General features: G+C 41.3%; 1 protein-coding gene across 2 annotated transcripts in view; it reads left to right on the top strand.

The window, feature by feature from the left end:
• LOC139400049 (methyl-CpG-binding domain protein 5-like) overlaps nucleotides 1–15,815 on the top strand; it is a 58,742-nt gene that overhangs the window by 27,889 nt on the left and 15,038 nt on the right. The gene's annotated exons all lie outside the window — the stretch shown is intronic.

A 15,815-nucleotide genomic window follows, 5' to 3' on the forward strand; every position in this document is an offset into this window, starting at 1 on the left:
AATTGATTGGACATGACAGTTGTGTGCCTTCCCAAATCTATATAAGGTCTTTCAGTTGACAGTGCATGTCAGAGCAAAATCCAGAATTTTCTGTAGATCTCTGAGACGACATGATTGTGTTGAGGCACAGATCTGGGGAACGGTACCAAAAAATGTCTGCAGCATTGAAGGTCCCCAAGAGCACATTGGTCTCCATCATTCATAAATGGAAGAAGTTTGGAACCACCAAGACTCTTCCTAGAGCTGGCTGCCTGGCCAAATTGGGCAATCGGGGGAGAAGGGCCTTGGTCAGGGAGGTGACCAAGATCCCCGATGGTCACTCTGACAGCGCTTCAGAGTTCCTCTGTTGAGATAGAACCTTCCAGAAGGACAACCATCTATGCAGCACTCCACCAATCAGGCCTTTATGGTAGAGTGGACAGACAGAAGGCGCTCCTCAGTAAAACGCGCTTGCCAGCCTGCTTAGGATTCACCTAAAGACTCTCAGACCATGAGAAACAAGATTCTCTGGTCTGAGGAATCCAATATTGAATTCTTTGGCATGAATGCCAAGCGTCACGTCGGAAGGAAACCTGGCATAATCCCTACGGTGAAGCTTGGTGGCAGCAACATCATGTTGTGGGGATGTTTTTCAGTGGCAGGGACTGGGAGAAGAGCATAGCAAAGATGAACGGAGCAAAGTACAGAGGGATTCTTGAAGAAAACCTGTTCCAAAGTGCTCAGAATCTCAGATACACAGCCAAGACAATGCAGGAGTGGCTTTGGGACAAGTCTCTGAATGTCCTTGAGTGGCCCAGCCAGAGTCTGGACTTGAACCCAGTTGAACATCTCTGGGGAGACCTGAAAATAGATGTGCAGTGACACTCTCCGTCCAACCTGACAGAGCTTGAGAGGATCTGCAGAGAAGCATGGGAGAAACTCCCCAAATACAGGTCTGACAAGCTTGTAGCTTCATACCCAATATTACTCAAGGCTGTAATCGCTGCCAAAGGTGCTTCAACAAAGTACTGAGTAAAGGGTCTGAATTCTTATGTATGTCATTTTTTTTAAATATATCAATTAGTAAATATTTCTAAACCTGTTTTGCTTTGTCATTATGGGATATTGTGTGTAGATTTGAGGGTGGGGGGGAACAATTTTAATATATTTTAGAATAAGGCTGTAATGTAACAAAATTTGGAAAAAGTCAAGGGGTCTGAGTACTTTCTGAATGCACTGTTTGTAAAGTTGGGAGTTATTTTACACTCTGCATTGTTGGTTTCAAATTTCTATAACTAAATAGGTTACGAATATAACACACTTTACCCATGTCATCAGCTGTGTTTTGTACCTTCGATACGGAGAACGTGAGTGGCAGACGTGATCAGCAGAGAGGGTACCTGGATCGCACACACGTTTTGATTGGTTTGCTGTTTAATATTTGGTAGCAAACATGAAGTAAGTATTTTGAGAAAATAATTGACTTTGCTAACAAATGGAAATGTGGTCAGAATAATAAACAAGTAAATATACATTATGTAAAAACCAGCGTCACCCTCACCAATGACTGATCATCTCATAAACTAAAGGAGATGCGATGCTTCGGCTCACCACCTATTAATAACAAACCAAATGCAAAACTGCAGGGCATTTAGCACATTTTAGACAGTTAACTTAATAGTTATAAGATATCTAGCAGGCAAACATTTAGTTGTGACTTCCATACTTTAACCTTTTCCCACGTACCAACAAACGGGTGTGATCATTCTACAATGGTCCCTGCAGCGTACGCTCAAACCGGTTTGATTAGAACGTCCAGCTTCAATTGACCGAACAGTCAGCATTTGAGCTAGCCACACTGTTTTTTCACCAAAACATTTTGCACAAACACAGTCCTTACAAGGTTATGTCCTGAATGCAATATTCAGACATTCATCGAAGTAAAGACAGCATAACGCATTCATCCAAACCGGAAAATGTAGGTTACATTAGTCCTAGCGCTAACTGAGGAAATATTGATGTAACACAAGGTCATATTTAGACAAATCTTAACTGACAGAAACCACAATATGAATGATCTAATAGCAATTACTATTTATAATTCATCATATCACGGGTGAGCTCATTGATCCAAATTGAGTAAAACACTTTGTAGAAATCAAAATTAATCTGACGATGGGTAGTTTGTGCGCGCCGTTGTTTTTTTTGTGTCAACTAAAGATGGAGGAGACAAAATTAGTTTGGTCTGTTTGCAATATGCATGTATGTCAACTACGAGCTTTCACTTCCCTTCATTCACTTCCTGAAGTTTACACCGAAAGATGAGTGAACAATTCCTTCACCTCATTATAAAATCTTTGGTCTGACAGACGTTTACGCGACACCCAGAAATCATTGTGCAATGTCAACAAACATGGCGCCACACGTAGCTGGCAAATAGCTTAGCATTAGCTCATTATAATCAGTACAACCTTCAAAAAAGTATTTTACACGCATCATAGGTGTCCATTACAATCTATGCAATAATCAGAATGCATTATTTGTCACCAGTACTTGAAAATGTGAATAGAACTGTAAATACATACATTCTTCATGCTACCGTAGAAACGACAACATGATATATACAGAAAATAATGCACTTACTTTGATAGGAAAGCATACACGTCCAAAGTATTTTTTTTCCTTACAAATAATAAGTAAGGCAATGCAAGCGCCAGCCAGAAAATGTGTCAATTCGTGCAAGACTGCATATGTCTGCATACTTGATCTGCGGAAACATTAGTGAAGTGCGTGGGCTCTCTTCGAAGAGAGAAGTTTGTCTGGCCCAGACATAAATTGCCCGCAATGCTGAAATGGGCTACTTCTATGTGAATTAATGAGCAGGTGGAACACACCTCATTTCAAACTGTTGTTAGAAAATAAAACTTGTCAATTTCAAATTATTCTCTAACAAGTTGAAACAGTCTATAGATAATTAGCTGGCAGCGCATGTTAACTGTCCTGTTGCATAATAATCAAAATTTTTTGAACAGTGAGTGGATTCTGACATCACGTGCAGAAAACAACTCACGCTGGGGCGATCATTCGAGATATTTGGAACTCACGTGAAATGGTTAACTTGATCACCTGGTCACCACAACAGTGAGTGACTCTTAAGGCTCCGGTCTTGTCATTGTGTGCTTGTAAACGAACAACCATGTGACTGGGGACTACCAGTTATCTTCATAGTGTAAAATACAGTGATAGGTGAAATGAACGTGATCCGCTTTATCTCCTAACATATTGCACAAGTTGACTGCATGTTTTTGCTTAAAAAGTAGCGACAAATATTCAAATGTTTTTAAAACTTTGAAGAAATAGTTCTGACTGTATTGAAAAAATGATCCGTGGCTATTTACAATACTCCGGTATACCCACCAAGCCTATTGGGAGGAAGTTGAACCTCTCATAGCACAACAAAAGGCTACATCCCGCCGGACCGCTTATTACTTTCCCTGTTTCATAAATCTTAAAAAAGGATGCAGAATCCTTTCCAATTATGGCACAACACAGCAAAACCAATTCAATGACATTCTGTTTATGGGAGATGTGGGAATCCTTCATGATACACAAGGCAGAGGTGCTCTTTCAAACTGAGGCTCTGCTGTCTGTTGATGGAGGGGTGTCTCAGTGTAATCTAGTTAAAAGGTTTGACTCATTACCTCACTTGGCTTTATCTTCTGGGCAGATGGGCAGACTGCTATCATTTTGCCGTGATACAATGAGAAGATGCTTCAACCATCGTATTAGAATGGAGATGGCACTGAGTATTGCATTCCTAGTTGTCTCTACGGCTTTCATTTTGCTGTGGTAACAGCATCCGTTGACCAGTAGAAATGCCAATTTATTTACAAGGACATCATAGGCAAGTCCCTTCTCGACCTCAGCTCACTCCATCTCCACTACCAATAGCAACCTGTGCTCTGGTAGAGATATCACACTGGTCATTCCCAAAGCTCTCACTTCCTTTGGCCGTCATTGATTCCAGTTTTCTGCCACAAATGACTGGAATGAGCTGCAAAAGACCCACAAACTTCATTCACATTCATCCCACCACACTCCTTCAAAAACATATTACCTGAGCTGGGCAATTCCACTTTAAGAGACTCTGATTTTTCACTTTAACATTATGTGAACAAAAACCATTGATTGCAAAGTTCAACAAACCATAACTATGCACAAGGACTACTTTTTAACAACTTGCACTGAACATTTTACAAAAACACACTTACTCAGAGTGCATATGTAAAGTTTGGTAACAGAATGATGGTAAGATCTCAGTTTGACCATGTTTACCAAGAACTCTTAAATATCTACTCTGAATTAATGCTCAAAGATGTCTGCAGAAAGAATGGGGTGTCCGCTATGAAATGACACCTTAGAAAATATCTATTTTGGTTATTGAACTAGATTAAGTGAAGTGGAATAACACCTGGTAACAGAATGACATCATGGGTCCCCGATCTGTACTATACAGAAATTGATCATTTGTGAATGTCATTCTCCATGGTTATACAGTTGAAGTTGGAAGTTTACATACACCTTAGCCAAATACATTTAAACTCAGTTTTTCACAATTCCTGACATTTAATCCTTGTAAAGATTCCCTTATGTCACTTAGGATCACCACTTTATTTTAAGAATGTGAAATGTCAGAATAATAGTAGAGAGTGACTTATTTCAGCTTTTATTTCTTTCATAACATTCCCAGTGGGTCAAAAGTTTACATACACTCAATTAATATTTGGTAGCATTGCCTTTAACTTGTTTATCTTGGGTCAAATGTTCCGGGTAGCCTTCCACAAGCTTCCCACAATAATTTGGCTGAATTTTGGCCCATTCCTCCTGACAGAGCTGGTATAACTGAGTCAGGTTTGTAGGCCTCTGTGCTAGCACACACTTTTTCAGTTCTGCCCACAAATTTTCTATAGGATTGAGGTCAGGGCTTTGTGATGGCCACTCCAATACCTTGACTTTGTTGTCCTGAAGCCATTTTGCCACAACTTTGATTTGCGACCAAGCTTTAACTTCCTGACTGATATCTTGAGATGTTGCTTCAATATATCCACATAATTTTCTTTCCTCATGATGCCATCTATTTTGTGAAGTGCAGCAGTCCCACCTGCAGCAAAGCATCCCCACAACAAGATGCTGCCACCCTCGTGCTTCACGGTTGGGATGGTGTTCTTCGTCTTGAAGCTCCCCCTTTTTCCTCCAAACATAACGATGGTCATTATGGCCAAACATAGCTTGTTTCATCAGACCAGAGAACATTTCTCCAAAAATGGCCATCTTTGTCCCCATGTGCAGTTGCAAACCGTAGTCTGGCTTTTTTATGGCGGTTTTGGAGTGGTGGCTTCTTCCTTGCTGAGCGGCCTTTCAGGTTATGTCAATATAGGACTTGTTTTTACTGTGGATATAGATACTTTTGTACCTGTCCTCCAGCATCATCAAATCAAAGTTTATTTGTCATGTGCGCCAAATACAACAGGTGTAAACCTTACAGTGAAATGCTTACTTACAGGCTCTAACCAATAGTGCAAAAAAGGTATTAGATGAACAATAGGTAAGTAAAGAAATAAAACAACAGTTAAAAGACAGGCTATAAAAGTAGCCTGGGGTCTGGGGTCTGGCTGGGGTCTTTGACAATTTTTAGGGCCTTCCTCTGACACTGCCTGATGTAGAGGTCCTGGATGGCAGGCAGCTTTGCCCTAGTGATGTACTGGGCCGTCCGCACTACCCTCTGTTGTGCCTTACAGTCAGAAGCCGAGCAATTGCCGTGCCAGGCAGTGATGCAACCAGTCAGGATGCTCTCGATGTTGCAGCTGTAGAACCTTTTGAGGATCTCAGGACCCATGCCAAATCTTTTTAGTTTCCTGAGGGGGAATAGGCTTTGTCGTGCCCTCTTCAGGACTATATTGGTGTGTTTGAACCATTCTAGTTTGTTGTTGATGTGGACACCAAGGAACTGATGCTCTCAACCTGCTCCACTTCAGCCCCGTCGATGAGAATGGGGGCGTGCTCGGTCCTCCTTTTCCTGTAGTCTACAGTCATCTCCTTAGTCTTGGTTACGTTGAGGGATAAATTGTTATTCTGGCACCACCCGGCCAGGTCTCTGACCTCCCTCCTTACATGCTGTCTCGTCGTTGTATCGTCTGCTAACTTAATGATGGTGTTGGAGTCGTGCGCTGCCATGCAGTCGTGGGTGAACAGGGAGTACAGGAGGGGACTGAGCACGCACCCCTGAGGAGCTCCAGTGTTGAGGATCAGCGTGGCAGATGTGTTGCTACCTACCCTCACCACCTGGGGGCGGCCCGTCAGGAAGTCTTGGATCCAGTTGCTGAGGGATGTGTTTAGTTCCAGGATCCTTAGCTTAGTGCTGAGCTTTGAGGGTACTATGGTGTTGAACGCTGAGCTGTAGTCAATGAACAACATTCTCACATAAGTGTTCCTTTTGTCCAGGTGTGAAAAGGCAATGTGGAGTGCAATAAAGATTGCATCATCTGTGGATCTGTTTGGGCGGTATGCAATTTGGAGTGGATCTAGGGTTTCAGGGATAATGGTGTTGATGTGAGCCATTACCAACCTTTCAAAGCACTTCACAAGGTCCTTTGCTGTTGTTGTTCTGGGATTGATCTGCACTTTTTGAACCAAAGTACGTTCATCTCTAGGAGACCGAACGCGTCTCCTTCCGGAGAGGTATGACGGCTGCGTGGTACCATGGTGTTTATATTGCGTACTATTGTCTGTTCAGATGAACATGGTACCTTCATGCGTTTGGAAATTGCTCGCAAGGATGAACCAGACTTGTGGAGGTCTACAAAAAAAATTCTGAGGTCTTGGCTGATTTCTATTGATTTTCCCATGATGTTAAGCAAAGAGGCACTGGGTTTGAAGGTAGGCCTTGAAAAACATCCATATGTACCTCTCCAATTGACTCAAATTATGGCTATTAGCCTATCAGAAGCTTCTAAAGCAATGACATCATTTTTCTGGAATTTTCCAAACTGTTTAGAGGCACAGTCAACTTCTGACCCACTGGAATTGTGATATAGTGAATTATACGTGAAATGATCTGTCTATAAACAATTACTTGTGTCATGCACAAAGTAGATATCCTAACCGACTTGCCAAAACTGTAGTTTATTAACAAGAAATTGTTGAGTGTTTGATAAACCTAACCTAAGTGTACTTAAACTTCTGACTTCATGTGTCCTGCCTGCCTGCCTGCCTGCCTGCAAATGTGACCCACAGCCTCGATTCGGTCTTATGTAGCAAAATTTGAAATTGTCTTTTTTACCCTGATAAAAGTAGAGACTCGGATCGACAAAATGGTATCATACACTGCAGTTGAGGAATAATGGGAAAGTAATTCTGCTTTGAAAGTTGACAAACTTGTAACTACTTTTTAGAATTTGGCCCTTGAATGTTTTGGTACACCTACTGGAGAGCGCTTTGTCAACACCTATTCAGCATCGTTCAAACCCGCTTAAGCCTTAGCCCCACCCATCTCTTTACAATAAGAAAAAACTCCAGGTTTAAATTACACTATCTTGGCCTATACCTTAATCTGACTTTGAAAGTGTCCAGGTAGAAATATTGTAGAAATATTTTTTTATTATTATATGATGCTTACCCAGACACAAAATTGATGGGTCATGTGAAAGAACTGCTAAGTGGATGGGTCACTATTGTGTAGACAATTACACATGTTCATGAAATACGGCCATCATCACCCGTAGACACACCTGGCTAACTTGATGAGTCGTGCAATCATTGTCTTTTGTTTATACATACATTATGGCTTTTAATTAACCATAATCCCAACCCATAGCTACGGTACAAACAGATTGCCATAGCTAGCCACTGCAAGAAATGCTGGAGTATGCAGGTTGCTAAAGCTAACCAACTAGGTTCAATGTTAGCTAGCTAACTAACATTAAGCTATAACTAGCCATGCAAATGGCTTTTTGGAGATACTAATAATATTAATACACAGACCGTACACGTAACGCTAGTTTGCGAGCCATTAAGCTAATGTTCGCTAGCTAACAGTATGCTTTAACTTGCAAAGAAAAATACTTACAGACAAAATTTGAAACAAATAATATATTAAAACGTAGTTACTCTTACCTGTATACATGAATGAAAGCTTCACGGCAGCGTGTCTTTTCCGTTTGGTTTGTAGCTAGCTACAGCTTGTTTGGCCCATTGTTATGTCAAGTCACTCCGGGTTCACACTGATCATCACAACTTTTTCCCACTGAGCTTTGTCAACGGTGCCTAAATTTTAGGCAGCAATGATGTTGAGAGCAGTAGCAACACTTTTTGCAGATCCATGGCTAACCTTATATCTTGCAAAGAATCTGCGGTAGCAAGGATTACTGACACATACTGAGCAGTTCATGTTATAGGCAGAAGTGTGCTACATGGCAGCAATCCAAACTCCTCTCTCAGTATGTCCAGCCCATCTATTATGTCAGTCTTTCAAATGGGAAGATTCCTGTCTTTTTTCTGTGGCTAAACCAACTAGGCTCATAATTTAACAATTGTATTTGTATTTACAGATGGGATACAATTTTGTTAATAAGGCACATGAAAGTTCACATGTTCCGGAAGGGCATTTCTGCCAAAACAAAACACATTTTGAAAAGCAAAAAAGAAAACACATGTTATGCCTCTTGTAAGATAGTGGCGTGCGACCTACGTCTAGCTTCTTGAAACGGGTCACAAATTAACTAAATATTTCAACAAAACTAAATATAAAGACATTAGTTGCCTGAAGACTTTCTGCTAAATGTTTTCTAAGACCACCTTTTCCAGTTTGACAAGAAATCAAAGCCTTTGCTTATTCCTATTTTTTTAGGATGGGAAAATGGTAAATGTAATTAATTTGACTCCAAATTTGATGTGCTCCTATGAAATTCACATGTTAGTGCTCAGATATTTTTTGACATGCCCAGCTGCTAGCTTATTAATGTACCTGCTCATGATTTAAGTCTGCTCTGTTGCCATTTTTTTTGGCCAGTTATCGTGGTCTTTGCTCCAACCTACTGTGAATGTGTCTCATTGTATAGTTGATGAATTTGTACCTTTTGTATATACAGTGTATTCGTAAAGTATTCCAACTTCTTGACTTTTTTCACATTTTGTTATATTACAGCATTATTCTAAAAAAAATTCTCATCAATCTGCACATCTCATTATGACAAATCAAAATAGTTTTTTTTAGAAAGGTTAACCCTCACCCCAGTCTGAGGTCCTGAGCGCTCTGGAGCAGGTTTTCATGGAGGATCTCTCTGTGCTTTGCTCTGTTCATCTTTGCCTCGACCCTGACTAGTCTCCCAGTCCCTGCCACTGAAAAATATCCCCTTAGCTTGATGGTGCCACCACCATGCTTCACCATAGGGATAGTGCCAGTTTTCCTCCAGATGTGACACTTGGCATTCAGGCTAAAGAGTTCAGTCTTGGTTTCATCAGACCAGAGAATCTTGTTACTCGTGGTCTGAGAGTCTTTAGGTGCCTTTTGGCAATCTACAAGTGGGTTGTCATGTGCCTTTTACTGAGGAGTGGCTTCCGGCCACTCTAGCGTAAAAGCCTGATTGGTGGAGTGCTGCATAGATGGTTGTCCTTCTGGAAGGTTCTCCCATCTCCACAGAGGAACTCTGGAGCTCTATCAGAGTGACTATCGGGTTCTTGGTCACCTGCCTGACCAAGGCCCTTATCAAACGATTGCTCAGTTTGGCCAAGTGGCCAGCTCTAGGAAAGTCTCTGTGGTTCCAAACTTCTTCCATTTAAGAATGATGGATGCCACTGTGTTCTTGGGGACCTTCAATGCTGCAGACATTTTTGTTGTTGTTGTACCCTTCCCCAGATCTGTTCCTTCAACACAATCCTGTCTCGGAGCTCTACAGACAATTCCTTCGACCTCATGGCTTGGTTTTGAATTGATTTGACCACAGATGGACTCCCAAGTTTTAGAATTATCTCAAGGTTGATGAAAGGAAACCGAATGCACCTGAGCTCAACTTTGAGTTTTAGCAAAGGGTCTGAATACTTATCTAAATAAGGTATTTCAGCTTTTATACATTTGCAAAAACAATCTAAAAATCTTTTTTTACATTGTCATTGTGGGGTATTGTCTGATGAAGAAAATGTATTTAATATATTTTAGAATAAGGCTGTAACGTAGCAAAATGTGGAAAAAGTCGAGGGGTCTGAATACCTTCCCAAATTTGGTTTGGGGTGGTATTGTGTGTTGTCCTGTTCACTGTTGCAATGTTATGCCATTTGGCCTGGTCATTATTCCAAATGAGAATTGGTTATCAATTTACTTATCTGGTTAAATAAAGGTGAAATAAATAAAAAATGTATGAAATAACATAAGGCTAATAGTTAGAGCGTTAGGCCAGTAACTGAAAGGTTGCTGGATCAAATCCCCGAGCTGACAAGGTAAAAATCTGTCTTTCTGCCCCTGGGCAAGGCAGTTAGCCCACTGTTCCCCTGGCGCTGAAGACGTGGATGTCGATTATGGCAGCCCCCTGCATGCACCTCTCTGATTCAGAGGGGTTGGGTTAAATGCGGAAGACACATTTCAGTTGAATGCATTCAGTTGTACAAGGTATCCCCCTTTCCCTAATGCTAGAGTTTTATGTAGCCTACATTAGGCCTTTGCTAAACCTTGGGAAATGTTTTAATGAATTCTACTGGTTCCCTTGAGGTAAAGAGTGTGTACTAGACTAACTTCTTTCCACTGACTGTGGCCTTGAAATCCTTCCAACCTCATACTTAGCACAGACAGACTACTAATGTCCAGTAACGCGTCAGGCTGTCAGGTAAATGTAGCTGGCATGAGCCAGCAATGGAATTCCACCTTCTGTTTTTATAATCATGTGTCATTTGAGTCTGTCATTAAACATTGAAGCAGATTTCTGATTTCTGCTTTCCATTATTTTTGGCTAAGCTCTCAATGGTTATTAAGGCTTCATTACATTTTGTTCTACTATACTTGGTCAACCCGTTTTCTCATCTGGCATGGAATTGGATTGTTTGTTCACAATATCACAGGTAGAGATACTGTGTCCATGTACTGTGTCTCTGAAACTATACACTGCCAAAATATTTGGAGCTGTTGAATCTACCACTGAGCCCTCCCACACCCCCCTTTGGGACTGCTACCTTGCATCCAAGACAGGCTGGCCTATTTTTCAACTCGCTCTGTTTCCCTCCAAGCTATGGAGCAGTGGTGGAACACTAGAGAGCTATGCACTCTTTTGTGGGTGATTTATCATGTGTGGAGGGAGTAGTAGGCCCATCGGGCTCCACAAATGTGCCTTTTTGTTTTCAGACCCACATACTATGTAGGGTAAAACATGGTACAGCCTCAAATTACACAAACATTCAATGTTTGTTGTACAATATTACTTCCATACTTGTGCTTATGTTGACATTGTGCAGGTTTCAGTCAACTGTGAAAATAAAGGATGGCACAGTGTATCTAGGCTAGCAATCAGATCTGAATATTAGCCTTTGCTTTTCTTGGTTTGTCCTCTTTCAGACATCCCAAGGGTGACTGACTGTGCCACAGTCCTGACTAACACTGCTCTCATACATGGAACAATTCTATATAGATGTGTTATGTGAGTGCTGTACTCTGATTTAATACCAAGGCATTTGGTATTGGTATCTAGGCAAAGGAAGGAGCCCTAGCCTTAATTCCAAGCGTTTTCTGTGCACGCTTGGCTGTGTGGATGAGTCATCCGTCACAGGAAGTGCACAGCGAGTGTGATTCACACTCTCTGTAATGCAATACCAGAGTGCTGATGTTTATTTTGCCCCAGAGTTACAGATAAGTTGTCGGTATGACAGGCCAGGCGGCGAAAACCGAGCACTCCACAGTCCAGCAGACACAAAGGGCTATCGAGTGTTTTAGCCCCTGGGCAGCCCATTGTAACCCTTACTCTTTCAGCAAGGGAATTCACAATGTCTTTTTGGCCCAAGGTTTCTGATGGTTATGAGAGATATGAGACCGATTTGACCATTCATGTGACAGTATCGCAAGTATCCTGTTGAAATTAAAAAATATAAAAAATCAAATACTATGCCCTCCAAATCCACCCACCTACAAATGGCTGTGGTAGACAGAAAACGAATAAAGACTGCACAGTCCCCCTGTATATTACCATCTTGTTGCCACTGGTGATCTCATCATAAGGTATTGGCCCGTGGAGGGCTTGATTAAAAAGGGGGATGGGAGGAGGTAGATAGACAGGCACTTCGCCGTGGTGACTAAGTATGAGTAAGCCCTATAGAGGCTATTCAGAGTGACATCAGTGCCTGAAACGATGGCATCCATTATGATTTTCTAACCATTCACTCAGCATATACCCTAATACAGCTACCACTACAGTACTACTAAAACACTACAGTACTTCAAATTGCGTGTACATTTGCATACAGATCCTCGTGTACACCGCCCCATCCCACCTAGCTCAGGGCCCTGGGTCTGAACTCCCTGTGCAATTGGGTCCTGGACTTCCTGAGGGGGTGAGGGTAGGCAGCAACCCTTCCTCCATGCTTATCCCCAACAAGGGGGCCCCACAGGGGTGTGTGCTCAGGTCCTCCTGCACTCCCTGTTCACCTATGACTGCGTGGCTACGCACAACTCCAACTCAATCGTCACGTTTGGTGACGACCCGACAGTGGTAGGCCTAATTAACAACAACGATGAGACAGCCTACAGGGAGGAGGTTTAGAGCCCTGGCGGAGACCGAAGAGGGAGCACGCCCTTATGCACATCAACGGGCCAAAAGCTTCAAGTTCCTTGGCGTACACATCACTGAGGACCTGAAATGGTCCCACCACACCGACACCATGGTAAAGATGAAGCAACAGCGGTCTGTTCACTCTGTTACCATCTAGCAGACAGAAATGGTACAGGTGCATCAGAGCCAGAACTGAGAAACTGCTTCTATTGCATTTTTGCATTTACATTTTGATCATATAGCAGACACTTTTGTCCAGAGTGACTTACAGGAGCAATTAGGGTTAAGTGCCTTGCTCAAGGGCACATAGACATATTTTTCTCCTAGTCGGCTCGGGGATTCGAACCAGCGACCCATTTTGTTACTGGCTCAACGCTCTTAAAGAGCAGGAAGCATGAGTTTTTCTCACCCGTGTAACAAAAGTGTGGTCAAAGACTTGAGTTGTAGTACCATCTGATTACCTAGAAGTACAAACATAGCTATGTTTTTGGGTTATTACATATTTATTGACTTCCGGATAACATCTAAACTACTCACAATGCACTATTTCTTGACGTCATATGGAGGATCTACTCTGCTACCGAGTTCATATTATGTGCTACCGAGCTCACTCAAGCTGACTTACATTAGCTACATCCCATGCTATACACTTACTTTATGGCTGTGCTTTCTAGGGGGAACCCATTCGCATGGCATGCTCTGGTGCTTTCTTACCATTGGGCTCAAAACGAAAGAGAAAATCATACCTGCTTGCTCTCTATCTAGTACCTCATCTATTCTCCTTTTGATTTGTCCACTTTTCTGCATGTTCTCTGAGAAGTAGGCTATGGGAGATTTCTAACTTTTCCCAACTTTCCTTCGTGCTAGCGCACTAGCTGACTGAAATCTGGAATCTATCCATTTTGTATTTTGGCCCGGTGAAGCGCCCGCCTCCCCTTAGCTTTGGTAGCTAACTCAGCCTGCACTCTTACTATTTTTATTTTTTTCAGTTTTAAAAGCACCAACCATCAATATGCACGTTTCTGATCGGTTTTCTTTTAATCTGCAGTTATGTTTTAGTTGTGTTCTATCTGGTCTCTAGTAGTTGGGATCTAGCTTGCCGACCATAACTGAGGTGGTTGGCTAGGCTAATAACTAACATTAGCTGGCTGGCTAGCTTGCTGGCTAAGATGGGGGCGGCAGGGTAGCCTAGTGGTTAGAGCGTTGGGCTAGTAACCGAAAGGTTGCAAGTTTGAATCCCCAAGCTGACAAAGTACAAATCTGTCGTTCTGCCCCTGAAAATAAGAATTTGTTCTTAACTGACTTGCCTAGTTAAATAAAGGTTCAAAAAAATAAGTAAATAAAAATAACTGTGTGTACAAAACATTCATGACAGACTGACCAGGTGAAAGCTATTGATCCCGTATTGATGTTGCTTGTTAAATCCACTTCAATCAGTGTAGATGAAGGGGAGGAGACAGGTTAAACAAGGATTTTTAAGCTTTGAGACAATTGAGACCTGGATTCTGTATTTGTGCCATTCAGCGGTTTCCCATGTGTATCAAGAATGGTCCACCACCAAAGGACATCTAGCCAACTGTCGAAATCATTGGATCTGGGCCAGAGTTCATTCTCCGAAAAATTGAGGCTGTTCTGAGGGCAAAATGGGGGAGTGAAAAATCAATGTTATGAAGGTGTCCTTAATGTTTTGTACACTCAGTGTAACTCAGCTAACATTCTTTGATAACTGGTTAGATGGCGTTATGTATTTCCAAAACTTTGGTTTACTTTAATGTAGCTGTAAACTAGGTGTTGATAGCAACTGGCTGACTCATTCCATGCTAACGTAACGTTAGAAGGCTGGCAGGGCTAGCGTTAGCAGCTTAGTTGGCTAGCTGGTTTGTAACAAACATTTATAAAGTATTGGCTTGTAAGTTGGCTGAAAATAAATTGAAACCAGTAGTCATGAGTGCAAAAGATTTGGTTTAATTTGAAGTTATAGATTTGAAGTTATTTCTGTTGGAGTTTACATTATAGGGAATAGGCTGGCTTGCCGGGTCCTCCATATTACATCACACCCCGGGAAAAACTTTTTTTGACATGACCTTCACTAGCCGGGCTTCCTATCTGGTACTCAGCCCTGCACCTCGAAACTAATGCCTCATGTATATAGACTCATTGAATGCTGGTTACCTCCTATTCTGTTTATATAATATATTCTCGACATGGCACATCCTAATATCCCTACTTCTGTACATAGCATTTTCTTTTCCAAATTATATACTGTCTATACACACCCCATATTGTGGATTTTCATACATGCTCACTCTTATATATCTACTAAGAATTGTTGTTTCTTATTTTCGGTTGATATATTTTTTTTAATTAAATTTGAGAGACATTCTATTTCAATGTTGGAGATAGTAACATAAGCATTTCCCTGCACCTGCTATAACGCCTGCAAGTCTGTGTACACCGACCAGTGAACTTTGATTTGACATTATTGGGTACTATGCAAATGTTGTGGAACACCTGTGAGTCCTCACGAAATCCAGACAAAAACTCACCATATTTTGGGGAATTTTCACAATGTATTGAATAGAATAGTCCTTTGGAAGAAGGATATATATATTTTAAATGTTTATGTTAAAGCATAATTGAGAAATAATTACTCAGAGATTGGATATTTTGGACATCTGGATGTGTTTCTCCATAAGACTCCATGTTTCATCTGTAAATGCTACAAAGTAAAAATTGGTGTCATTTGAAGCTTTACAGCTTGCTCTGTAATATTAGTAGTATTTTGATATTTTTTAAAATAATATTAATTTATGAATATTGAAAAATATAAACATCTATATAAAAAATAATACAAATGTTTTAAATATATTGTTGAACATAAATATACTCTATGGACATATCAAGGTTTGAGTGGGATCTCTGATAGTTTAAAAGTTATGGCCCATTTTAAACAGATAAATTGTCATAGTAGGCAATGTAACCAACCACAGCCCTCCTTTGCACATCCTGCAAATCACTAGCAGAGGGCAACTA

This window comes from Oncorhynchus clarkii, chromosome 3 (assembly GCF_045791955.1).
Source record: "Oncorhynchus clarkii lewisi isolate Uvic-CL-2024 chromosome 3, UVic_Ocla_1.0, whole genome shotgun sequence".
NCBI lineage: Eukaryota > Metazoa > Chordata > Actinopteri > Salmoniformes > Salmonidae > Oncorhynchus > Oncorhynchus clarkii.